The sequence below is a fragment of the Etheostoma spectabile genome, unplaced genomic scaffold, assembly GCF_008692095.1.
Source record: "Etheostoma spectabile isolate EspeVRDwgs_2016 unplaced genomic scaffold, UIUC_Espe_1.0 scaffold00019194, whole genome shotgun sequence".
Taxonomy (NCBI): Eukaryota; Metazoa; Chordata; class Actinopteri; order Perciformes; family Percidae; genus Etheostoma; species Etheostoma spectabile.
Window position 1 is genome coordinate 43,912 of NW_022604734.1, and position 12,734 is coordinate 56,645.

Below are 12,734 nucleotides of genomic sequence, written 5' to 3' on the forward strand. Positions count from 1 at the left end.
ACTGCTCTGCATTTGGGTCCTCCTTCCTGTCCCACAACAGAACGATCTGACCAGATCATGGACCCAGCAGGTTTTCCAACCGCTCCTCCACCCGCTCGACCCGTTGGCGGACCTTATGTCACTGACAGGTGTCTGAATAGTTGCCCCTCTTTCTGACGTCAGATGGCTTTCAACACTTCCCACTGAACTTTTTTGTGCATCCTTGACAAATGTGATGAAAATGTAGACACCACAGAGAATACTTTATCACAGTTTGTATGTGGACAAAAAACTGACCTGCCCTCTTTAATATGGCTCTTTAAATGAGAGTGGAAATTTGAAATATTGTCACACTTGACGGTGCAAAAATCCACATGACAAGACATTATTTCATGGCCAACAAAAAGACTTGTAGCGTTAACGTTACCAGTTAGCCTCTTATTTTTATCTGGGTGATCTCTATATACATGAGTTTTGAAAACCGTTATGTTTCTGAATGTACGCTTACAATTAGGTATGGCACATTGAAAGGATAAGTTAGGGACATTACTGTGAATTTTCATATGCCTAACAAATGCAAATTTTGTGTCACAGTCATGACCACAGATTTGACAAAAGAACATTTTGAAATGTTCATCTGCTTAAAAAAAGAAAAGAAAAAAAAAGTCTGTTACCTAGTTTTAGATGGAAAAGGAGCAAAAATTAAGCCGCGTTTACAATTTCAAATGCTCCTTAGCAAAAAAAGTCCGCCAAGTGTATTTGAAAATTAAACATAGGAGCCACAAAATTGACAATAAAACCGTTTGAAAATGGATAGATAACACGTCAATATAATATCTTCGTTTGCACAAAAAACTCCGTTTTCTAAAGTTATAGTTTTAGAAGCAAATATGACTAAACAATGTTCATTAGCAAAACAAAAAAGTCCGCCTAAAATCTTTGGAAAAAAATTTAAATATGAAGCCACAAAACTGACCATGAAACCGTTTGAAAATAGATTAAAAATGAATAAAATCGTCAATAGTATAACATGCTCTTCTTTTGCACAAAAAGTCTGTTATCTAGCAAGTTAAAGTTATCGTTTTAGAAGAAAACCCGAGCAAATAGTAAGTTAGGGGAGATGCAGCACTGCGTTAAGGAGTTTTCTAAATGCGTGTACAGTGTAACGTTAAACTCCCTGAGGACAATCTCTCTATAGGGAAGCTAACGTTAATGCTGTTAGTGACCTGTCACACAACGTTAGCTAGCTAACATTACCCTACTCTACTAGCTAGCTAGCTTAACGTTAACGTTACTGGGTGATCGGCTGCCATATCTGACAAAAGATTCATCGATAAAACTGTTCTTAACCAGGGCTGCCAACTTTTCCAAAAACCTTGGAGTGAGATTTGAGGGGGGCCGACCCATATTTTGCAGCGTACAAAGCAATTTCTTTTGGTCTTTATCCTTTAGGGTTTAAATTGGGATTTGTTATATGTGGGTGGATGGGGGACTCCCTAGGGGGGTCTGGGGGTATGCCCCCCCCAGGGAAAAAATTTGAAAAATAAACCATTAAATGGCACTTTCTGGAGAGTTTTTTTGCAAAAAAAAAATGGAGAAATCAAGTCTTACATGATATGTGCAAAACTGTAGGGTTAAGAGCCTTTGTGTTGTTGTATCAACAGGTTTTAGGGCATTCAGCATTTACATTATTAACTTATTATGATATAAGAACTGACCCACACAATGTGCCAAACATAATGAACCACATGAAGAGACAGTAGCATATGTCAGCAACAGCTGAGAAGATCTGGGTCTGTGGGGAACAGGTCCAGGGGTCCCTGGTGTAGGGACCAGGGACCCAAAGTTAAATTAATGTTGAGGGATCAACTAAGACCACTGAAATTCTAAAGAATAAGAACCACTAAGTTACATAAATTCTAATCCTTTAACCTTTGTGCCAATGTTCAGTAATGTTTGACCCTCATCCTCTGTACCCCACTTAATGTTTTTACTTTTTTGTGAAAATAAAGACTATTTGTTCATTTTAAAAAACATCAAATTAATTATTTACAGTTACATTTAGAGATGCAGAGGTTAGAGATGCACAATAGTGGCCCAACGTTGCAGTATCGTATATATATATATATATATATATATATATATATATATATATATATATTTATAGTATATATAGGCTAGTATAGCTCAGGTGTGTTTCACCAGATTTCTGCTCATATTTACAACTTTGTGCACATAACTCCTCCCATCTCTGTGTCCGAGATGTGGAGAGTTGTAATATAGTCTGCTGTGCATGTCATTCCTCCGCTGATATGGTAGATCTCATTCAGACCGTCTGACAGACGCAGAGGCCCATTTGGGTCTCTGGTCTCTGACAGAGTTTAGAGGTGGCCGTACGCTGCTCGTTATCGGAGGTCTACGCATGGATGCAACGCGTCACTGCCCCCAGCAGAGCGAGTCCACTACAATGAACTGAAGTCGCTACACTACCAGCAGCGCTGCTCACCTCCATCTTTACAGAGAGAGTGGACACGAAGCGACGGACGGTCTGTGATAATCAGAGCTCATACCTGAAGCGCCGGACGGGTCTGTAATACTCAGAGCACATACCTGAAGCCGGGGAAATGCACCTGGGATGGCTCGTGAAAAAAATGTTCTCATTTTGCGACAATTTGAAAATTCCACAGACAGGGAGCGCTCTTGAACCCCCTCACAGTCTCTGAAAGCACAACTAGTCTATCACAAGTGGCTCAACAGGTAAAAACATAGATAAACTCATCTTTCATAAATTTGACCGACCGGGTTGACACTTCAGCGTGAGAAATCGGGGGTGTGGCGTGTGAGCGTGTGAAACCAGTCAAATGCGTGTGTCTCACGGCCAATGCGTGAGAGTTGGCAGCCCTGTCTTAACAAAGCATGCAGGCAAACAAAAATAGTTTCAAACTTACATAAATGTTGAAAAATCCGCTGACTGGCGTCCTCTTGGTGCAGTTACTGTCCGTTTCCACGCGCTTTCCTCAGAGACTGATATGCATCAAGCCTGTCATCGTCTCACCCCCCCTCACCACACACACACACACTCTGCCGTGAAAACTGTTCTGTTATGTGCTAAATATTTTCTCACTAATTATTAGCTACTAATCTTTTGTCTTAATAAAACACATTTGCTGCCCTGAAAGCTAATTTGGAAAGAGTAGCAACAGCAAAATGAGCTGCGTGTCTTCAAATAGACTGGTAAGAAAAAGAAAGATTTCAAAGTGTAATCCCCGCTTTTTTCTTTAGTTTCCCGAGATGCACTGCGATTAACAGTAAATCTGTAATCTGCAACATTCTGCAGAAATGCGGTGTAATATTATTATTTTCTCCCAGAATGCAATGCCACTTACAGTATGATACTGTATACCATTAAAACAGTAAAATACTGTGAGATTTTAGCTGTAAATTTACATCAAAGGTTTACAGTGTAGGCTAACTTTGTTCTTAGCTTAAGGGAATAATTTATTATTAGCCTAAAGATATTTATTATAGAGACTATTTTATCTTAAAATAAGGGCTAATAGTATATGTAGCCTGTTAGCCATGTTTTGTGCCCTTAAGCCCTTTTATGAAGAAAGTTCATGATACTAGCTATGGCTTTAGTCTAGCATTGTCTCAAATTAACTAGACTGCAGGGGAAAATTGTTGTCTATAGGCTGTTAATGTTTAGTGTCTGCGGATAATTTGGCAGCATTAATTAAAATACATATTGGAAAAAATATGCAGGGGTGAGGTTTTGTGTGTGTGTGTTTTCTAATTAAGCTCTCTTTGTGTTTATTTTAGAATGGCACTTCAAAAGGTTGTTTCTGAGCGCCCACAGACCCCTTATTCGAGGCCTCCTCCACTCCACGTCACTGTGGTGGCGATGAGGGATGAGAGGTGGGTGGTGTCGTGGGGTTTTGATGAGGAGAGTGGGGTTGCCAAGGCCTTGACAACCAAACTCAACAGGCTTGTCATCATCAGTGACGGGTGCAGCCTGATTAAAATAACCTTGTTTGAGGCCTTCGCAGGAAGAGTGAGCCAAGGCGGATCTTATATAATGCGTGGCTACAGCCTGCGGGGTGAGGGCCCACCATTTTCCATTAATATAACAAAAGAAACGCAGTTCTTCAGGTCGGCCCCGGTGGAGGTGAGCGAGGAGCTGCGCACAAGAGCAGAACAACTTCTACGCCCCACCTCAACACTAACTGGAGTCAAGGACGGAAACCGTAAAGAGGGGTTCCTCACAGTACAGGGAGAGGTGGTCGAGGTACGTTTTGAAAAAAAAATTATATTATGGGCTTGTTAGTACAACATGTCTATTTGACAATGATACATTGTATTGTTTTTAGATCTCTGCTGTAAAAATGGTAAAGGTGGGAAAAGAGACGGTGCCATTGAAGACGGTGGTGCTGGAGCAGGTAAGCTATTTAATGTCAGCTTGTGTTTGGACCGATGATTATTAACCTTTTCCGAACCATGTACTGCTACAGGACGACAGAGAAAAAGACACGGCCTACAGCTTCATATAGTTGAATGTTACTTTTGTTTTTATTTAGAGGAAATATTCATGGAAATGGGAGCAAAGAAATTCTTATATTTTTCTTTCTGTTTTTTCTCGTGTTTTTTAAAGGACAAAGCACGGGTGTCCATCACTCTGTGGCGAGAGGCAGCCCTGTTCTCCTTTGATATAGGCGACGAGGCCAGGCTGACACACCTTAGAAGACGCCAGTCCTCGTATGGCTGCCGTGTACAGTCCACAAACTTCACAGTTTGTGAGGTAGGTTTTAGGATGAAGTTTCTATGATTTTATACATTATTTGATTGTTAATCTAAACATGAAAAACACACATGAACATGCAGCAGTATACGCCTTAAAATCCAACAAAGTCATTCTTTATAATTTATAAAATAATTAATATTTAACAAACTTAAATAATTATCTGTAATCAGTAAAGAGCCATTATGTATTATTATTATTATTATTATTATAGTCTTCTTATATGTATGCTTAAAATGTTTTAAGATTTTTACCTTGTTTAAATAATAGTGAAATTAAAATGTCAGATTTAATTTCAGCCATTGTGATCATCCTGTCCTTACATAATTGCAAAAATATGTGTTTTAAAGATGCTGGTGAACAAAAGGTTTATTTCTTCCCTACAGGAGACCGACAATGTGATTGTCGTGAGCGCGTTAGGGACCAATGAGATGGGGGGTAAAGCAGGAATGCTCCAACTTTTGACTGAGGGGGAAAAGGTTTTTCACATTGAGGAGGACCTTTGGGTCCCTCTTCAGAGTGCAATGGTAAAGCTGCCATTTTATGTTGAACTACACGTGAAGGGAAGGAGGGTCGCTAAGGCCGAGGTAGTGAAGGGGGATGAATAAATACATTTTGTTGGGGGGGGGAGAGATGTTATGTGTTGTAAAGCCTTGTTGTGTTTTGTATGTATGGAGTTTTTTGTTTTTGAAAATGTAATAAAAGTCAAAATGTTTGCAACATGTTTTCATCGTATTTATAATATTTAGATATTTATGAATGCTGTTGGAACAGTAATTGCCACTATGTCATATAGAAAGGTTTTAACCAATAGGGGAGAGACAGAGAAAAGTAGGCAGTGCAAACTCCGCGAATGCCACTAGACTCCATGCAAATAATCAGTGCTTTTATCATTGGTGCAAGATTTCTTAGAACTTATTCTTCTTCTGTTTAGAGTGTGTGTGTAAATATTAGGTTGTATATATTGTTTGTTTTTTGGTTAGTTTTTGTATGTACGAGCGCATCGTGACCAATATACGATCCAAAGCAAAATTCCTCGTATGTGTCATCATACCTGGGAAATAAATCTGATTCCCATTTTTACCAGCAACCCAGTTTAGCTTTAGCATTAAAAGCATTTTTTAATTTATTCCTTGTTTTTACATTAGTGGTGTTATTCAACTTAGTTAAACCCATTCTTTTTCAACTTCTTACTGATATAAAATTTTCATCCAGTTTAGCATCTCTCTCTCTCTCTCTCTCTCTCTCTCTCTCTCTCTCTCACACACACACACACACACACTCACTCACTCGGCACTGGAATGTTGGACTTTCCCTGAACGCCTCATGAAATGTAACAGCGCAGATTTGAAGGAGGCGTCATTGTGGTCTAGAACCTTCTACAGTAAGTAGCCTAGCCTGTCTGTTATCTAATAACGCTTTTGAACGGTTGAAATACATCTGTTGTGTTGTAAAAAAATGGCTGGCGTCGCTTTCTACCTCATACAGAATGCAAACACGAATAAAGGGCGAAACGTTACAGCTTGGAAGATTATGCTTCGCTATCATTAGCTAATATTAGCGCCGATGCTAACGATAGCTAGCTAGCGCTAATATTAGTATGGCGTTACCTTCGGCGCTAATGTTAGTATATAATAAAATTAACCAAGGTGCTATCATTACCTAATATTAGCGCCGATGCTACCTTAGCTAGCGTTAACATCGACGCTAGCTAGCGTGCTTAGCTAGCGTTAGCATCGGCGCTAATATTAGCTAATGGTAGCACCGTGGTCATATTATGGTTAGCTGTTTTTAGCTAATTGTACCTTTGTTAACTGTTATAAAACAACATGTTAGTGCTTTAGCTAGCTATTGCCACTTGAAAAACAAACATATGTTGCTCTGTCACACTGACTGTTACATATGCATATGTAACATATATCATGTAACAATATCGTTCAGCCCAATAACTCAGTTTGTCACTGTCTTAACAGAACATTTGTACTGCTGTACGTCATTGATTGGTAAGTATAGTAATGCTATAACTAAAAATTGATAATGCATCACATAACTTGACTGTAGATAACAATTTAGCATCCGTAACCTTAAAGTAAGCTAAGTAAACTAAGTTTTGTTTAGAAAAAAGCCACACACATACAGACAGACTATGTATGAATTTTATATTACAGTAATAAAGACAAATCTTGATAATTTAATAAATTCCTGTTATGAACTCAACAGTATGTTCACACACATGTATTTTGTAATGTGTTCCCATACACTTTGTTTGGCAGTAAATACTACTACTACTACTGTCTAACCTTACTGTACACATCTGCACTCTACATACTTGTAATTAGTATACATCACACACAACTGTTTTGCCTTGACTTTGCCCTTGATTGAACACACAGGGTGTCACGATTTCTATTTTGAATCAAAATTGACCGAAATTTAGTTACAGTCTCAAATTTTGAATATAACAAATGGACTTTTTGATGCTGCCTCGCCCCGTGTCACATCTGGTCAGCTTGACAAGTGGAAAAAAACAAAAACAAGTCTTGCCAGTTAACAGAGTGCAGATGCAGGAGACCCATAGACAGAACTTGAACCCCCTCTGCTTTCACCAAAGTTGCCATTTTGGAAGTATTTTGGATTTCCATTGATTTATATTGACAAAGTTTGCATTGTCGCAAAAAAAGCCACAGTTTACAAGGTCTGTTATGTGTGTACTATATTCTGTGTATTTACCATTGCACATTAGCAGCTGTCAGAGTTACCTAACACTGCAGTCCGAAGACTCTTTTCTCATAATTTTTTGCAAGCTTTTCTTTTTCTTTTAACTTGATTGACTGAAGATATAAGTTATTGTTACATTATGTTGTTACTGTTTTACATTTAACAATGTAGTGGGTACATTGCAAACAAAGGTCAGATTATATTGCATAAAAGTCTAAAAATGGCATAGCAACCTGCCACTTAAAAAAAATAAAGTAATATTAAGAAATGGAACCGTGGAATTATACTCGAAAATGTAATCAAACGTTACAGACAATTTTACATGGTAACTTACAGATACATTTACATACTTACAATGTGACTCCTTCTATGTAATAACTATGGGACAAAGAGATACTTACTGTTAGGTCTGCTGCTGAAAGCGCTCTGTCTCTGCCCCCCCGTTACTCCTGCTGGTTTATAGTTAATTCACTGTCTTAAGGAAATAGAGAAAGGGATGCATTTTTTGCACTAATTTTATGTTTTCTTTAACGTTAACATAATTAATTACATCGAAAAGTTACGTTAGAAAACCTATTATTGTTGTTGTCTAATCAGCTGCCATCTACTGTAAGCTGCATTACACAATAAACAACTTTAACAGTAATTAACAATAATCAACGTAACTAAGTATTTTGGGATTTAAAACGTTAAGCTAAGTTAGAGTGCATAGACATGCTAGCTGACTGTTAACCGGTAGCTAGCTGTCATGAAGTAGCTAACGTTAGTAGGCTACTATAGGTTAAGGAGCGTTCCCAACACGTGCACACAAATTACATGTCTAATCTGCAAAATCTGCAAAAAACGGTGCAAAATTACTCATAGACTTTAATGGGCTATCACTCAACACAGCTCAAAACAACACCTCTTTGAGGCCACGCTGCATTGCCATACTTTAACGTAGAAACATAATTAAAAATTGAAACCAAGCACGGTTTCTCCCAAATCACACTTTTCCATCCATCACAACTCTAGTGTTGGTAAAAATCAACACATTTTTTACAGAGTTCCACGTGAACATATGTTGGCTTTATACACGCTAAAAGTACTGTTTTTTAAATGGAGTCTGGTTGGTTTAGTGCTAGGTACGTCATAGCCTTTTCTGGGAAACAGAAAGGTCTTAAATAGGTTGTAAAAAGGTATAGCGCTGAAGGGATAAGACACTTTACCATTAAAACGAAAATTATAATTTTAGCAAAACTGGGGGGTTTATACATGTACAGTTTGCTTTGCCAAGGCTCGCATTGATAAACCCACCAGACTCCATGTAAATAAACGCATCGTATTCTTCATTCAAAGCAGACAGAAACCAAATGAAATTATGAAAAGCCGATTTTGGTCTTTGTTACACTTTTCTAACCATCACAACTCTAGTGTTGGTAGGAATAAACACATACTTTACTCATTTACATGTGAACATATGTTGTCTCTAAACACACCAAAAGTACTGTTTTTCTCAATGGAGTCTGGTGGATATTATTATTTATCAGTCATTTAAACCAGAAATGCAATCGATACACTGCTTGCTCTGCAGATTGTTTATGAATCAACATGTATGCATTTGGCTTGGCATCTGCCAATAGCATAGCGCTTCCGCAACCGGTCGTGGAGTGTTTTATGTTGTTTGATTACAGGAGACTGGATGAGGGGCCCTGGCTAATTACTTAAACCAAAATCTAGGTGGAGAAAGATATGTCATCCTAAATGCTTGACATATGAACAATAAAGGTTACACCATATACCGTTACTATTAATGTACAGAGCATGCGTGATGTCACCCATTGGTTCGTAGAGATCTGATATAAGTCGTCAAGTTTGCGTTTATGGGTGCAGCCATCCTGGTTGTGGATGTGATGATTTTAGACGAGAGGGCGGAGGTGAGGGAGGAGCCACAGACGGGTGGGTGGGATATACAGTCTATGGGCGGGATCTGACTGACGTTAGCTGAGAGTTAGCAATGCTGCTCAACCGTTACTTCAGCTAACCACTTTCACCGCCAATGTGGATGCAACTGCTGCTGAAAGCTAGCCTACATAATTCAAGGTAAGATGTAGCTTTGCTAGGTTTCAAGTATATCTTAATCCCATAGTTATTACAAATAAGAGGAGTCCCATTGTAAAGTAAATGTATCTGAAGTTACCATGTAAATGGTCTGTAACGTTAGCTTGCCACTTTTGCTAGCTATGGTAAAACATGCTAACGTTCATTTTCTGCCAATCAAAGTTTAATTTTCATTTAGCTAACTGTAATAACCATCATGCACCAATAATGCCGTGCTACTGTTTTCCCCGTCAGTCTTTAGTTTTTTTTTTTAGGCGCATTTAGCCTTGACATGCTGTTAAGAGCTACTGTTAACAGAAAAAGCTCATTTAACTAACTTGCAGTTACACTAAAGATCAACGGACTGTTGTTGATTCATGTGTATTCTCCTAGATAATTAATAAAGTACAGTTGCATGCTAGTGTGCATAGATATTTAACATAAGGGACTCAAACGGAAATTGAGATTCTTTCTTTCAGAAATAGGATTGCTGAGAGCCATGATGGCAAGTTTGCCTTTACCTTAACCCACAGCAGTGTTTTATGTGTGGAATTTACATTGGATTGTAAAAGGTGAACTACACTATTTAATTCAATTTTCAACAGAAACTTAGAAATATTGCCAGTGTTTGTGGGTTATGTAATTCTTTAAGTTACTGCACATTTCAATGTGCAATAAAAGGTCTTTCTGGAAATACATTTGTCGTTTTTCTGTAGTGACTATAGGGACATACAGTATTGTAGTCATACAAGAAGACATTGAATTTGTAATTAAGTCAAGTGTAATTGAAAATGCACTAGGTGCTGTTTAATTTGTGTAGGGTTATTGTAAATTCATAACAAGTTTGATCACAAATTGCAAAGGAAAAAAAACTTATTCAATCTAATGATTCAATCTGATGATTAATTCAAATGCACTGACCTTTTTTTTAGAGTAAAACCAAACCATACAAGGACATGCAATGTCAATATCAAATTCAAACAGTTTAAATATAATAAAATAAACATCCAACATATAAATTATGTACTTACTGTACTTCTGAAGTGGTAACTACTAGGAACAGAACCCAAATGCAGACAGAACACAGAGACAGGAGTGTGAATTAACAGGTTTATTTAAAGTACTCAAGTGTCAAGTCTAGGTTTCCGAGGGGGAAAAGCACGTTCAGGTTTGAACAGGGTGAACAGGTCCGGTGGTTTCCAGGAAGGCGCAAGTCCTTCAAAGGAAGACAGGAAGCCGGCTAGTGGTGGGGGGGTCCAGTGGATGGCAGGATTGAAGCAGGACTCAGGTTCCAATGGCAGCTGAGGCACAAGAGAAAGGATAATAAGAGGCAAATGCACAAATAAGTCAACAGATAGCAAGGTTTGTCATGAGCGAGACTAACTGTGGTCGTCTTGACTGTGATCTGATGCAGAGTGGAGGACTCACCCGGTACATAAAGCAGAGGTTGATTGTGGTAGTTTAGAGGCAGCTGGAACCCATACATTCATGTACAATCTCAGGATTGTACATGAATCTATGCTTCAGTTGAAATGAAAATATCTTACATAGTGACACTCTTAATATTGAACCTGGTGCTTTATACAATATTGTTGCACAACTGAAGATTTTCCAAGATAGAACAGTTATGTAAATTTACAATAAAACAGACTTTCTGGCGGCGGGGATGGTTATGTGCCTGTCCTTCGGGCACCTCTGGGTAACGTTGCCCATTCAAGTAAAGGCAGTCTCTCCGCTGGTCCTGTGAGAATGCGCCACACAAAACTTAGATGTGAGGAGTTATTTCTAAATCACACGTGGTCCCAAAATGATTATAATCATGTATGAATAGGGTTTATGAATTTGCTCTATAACGTTAGCTATATCAGGCTTTGATTTTAAGATAATATTACTATTACATGCCCATCAATTAGCAATGACATCACATATGGTTATAAACAGATAACCGGCGAACGCTTATGCATACCTACTGCATTCGACTGTAACATTAAAATATTTTAATACGTTTACGGTCTGCATAACATTATTAACACTAGTTAGCCCGCTAGCTTGGTTATCAAGACCCAATCTAGCTAGCTAGCTAACTGATATTAAATGAGATGCTAACGTTGGCTAACGAAAACAGTAGGCCTACTAAAACAAAAGTATTGTTACTTAACGGAAAATTTTACAGCCGATTTGTTTGAGTGTCTTGCTAAACACTCTGTCATGATTGACAGGCCGAGAACTGTCAATCACGTAGCCACGCCTTAAAACACCTCCTGCATTATCGCTGATTTTAAAATCAACAAAACCGTAGTTTAAAAAATGATCATTATTTTGTGTTGCAGAAGAGTGAGAACTGGCGATTGAGACCATAAACTCATCATGAAGATGCTTACTGGGGGTAACAAATCAAGTGAGAAGTGGGTCATTTCTCCACGGACGTCTATAGAAACCGACCTCTTTTTGCAACCCCAAGTGTCGTCCTCTGCAGGAATTCAGATAGAATGCAGCTTTAAGTTACTTCCGCATGTGCAGCACTTTGCTGAACCGGATACTCTGTCCATCAGTATATGTACAGTCGATGGATGGACACATGCTGCTTGTGAGCAAGCTTTATCTGACTGTGTATATATAACTGCAACAGTATACTCCGATTGGACAGATAGTCTTGCTAGCTGTCTGGATTTGCCCTGCAGAGATCTGAGGACCAGGTAACCATAGACCTCAGAAATCAGCTGCAGGTTAGAGCACCAACACAGACAGAGGAAGGGAACGGACATCATTTTAACAAACAAAACACACCCTCATTGAAACATAAATGTGAATAAAAATATGAATAATTAATAATAAAAGAAAAGGAAATAAAATAAAATAAAAACTGCAAGCAGTGATGGACGGGCCCTCGCTAACCTGCGCGTGTCGAGGTTACTGGCGGACGCCGTTCCTTGCATTCACGCGTGACCGCGTGAATAAGCATTCCCTTAATAATGATAAGCGTTCCCTTACTATAACTTCATGTTTTGAATTGCAATGTCTGAATGGTTGTAATTTTATTTGTTAATAAATAAAATATAAAAAAGGCTGTAGTGTTTGTATTTTCTCTAAGAAAAAGGTTTGTAGTTAATTTGAAACATTGTGTGATGCTAGGTTTGGGAAACCTCAACTTCAATCAAAACAA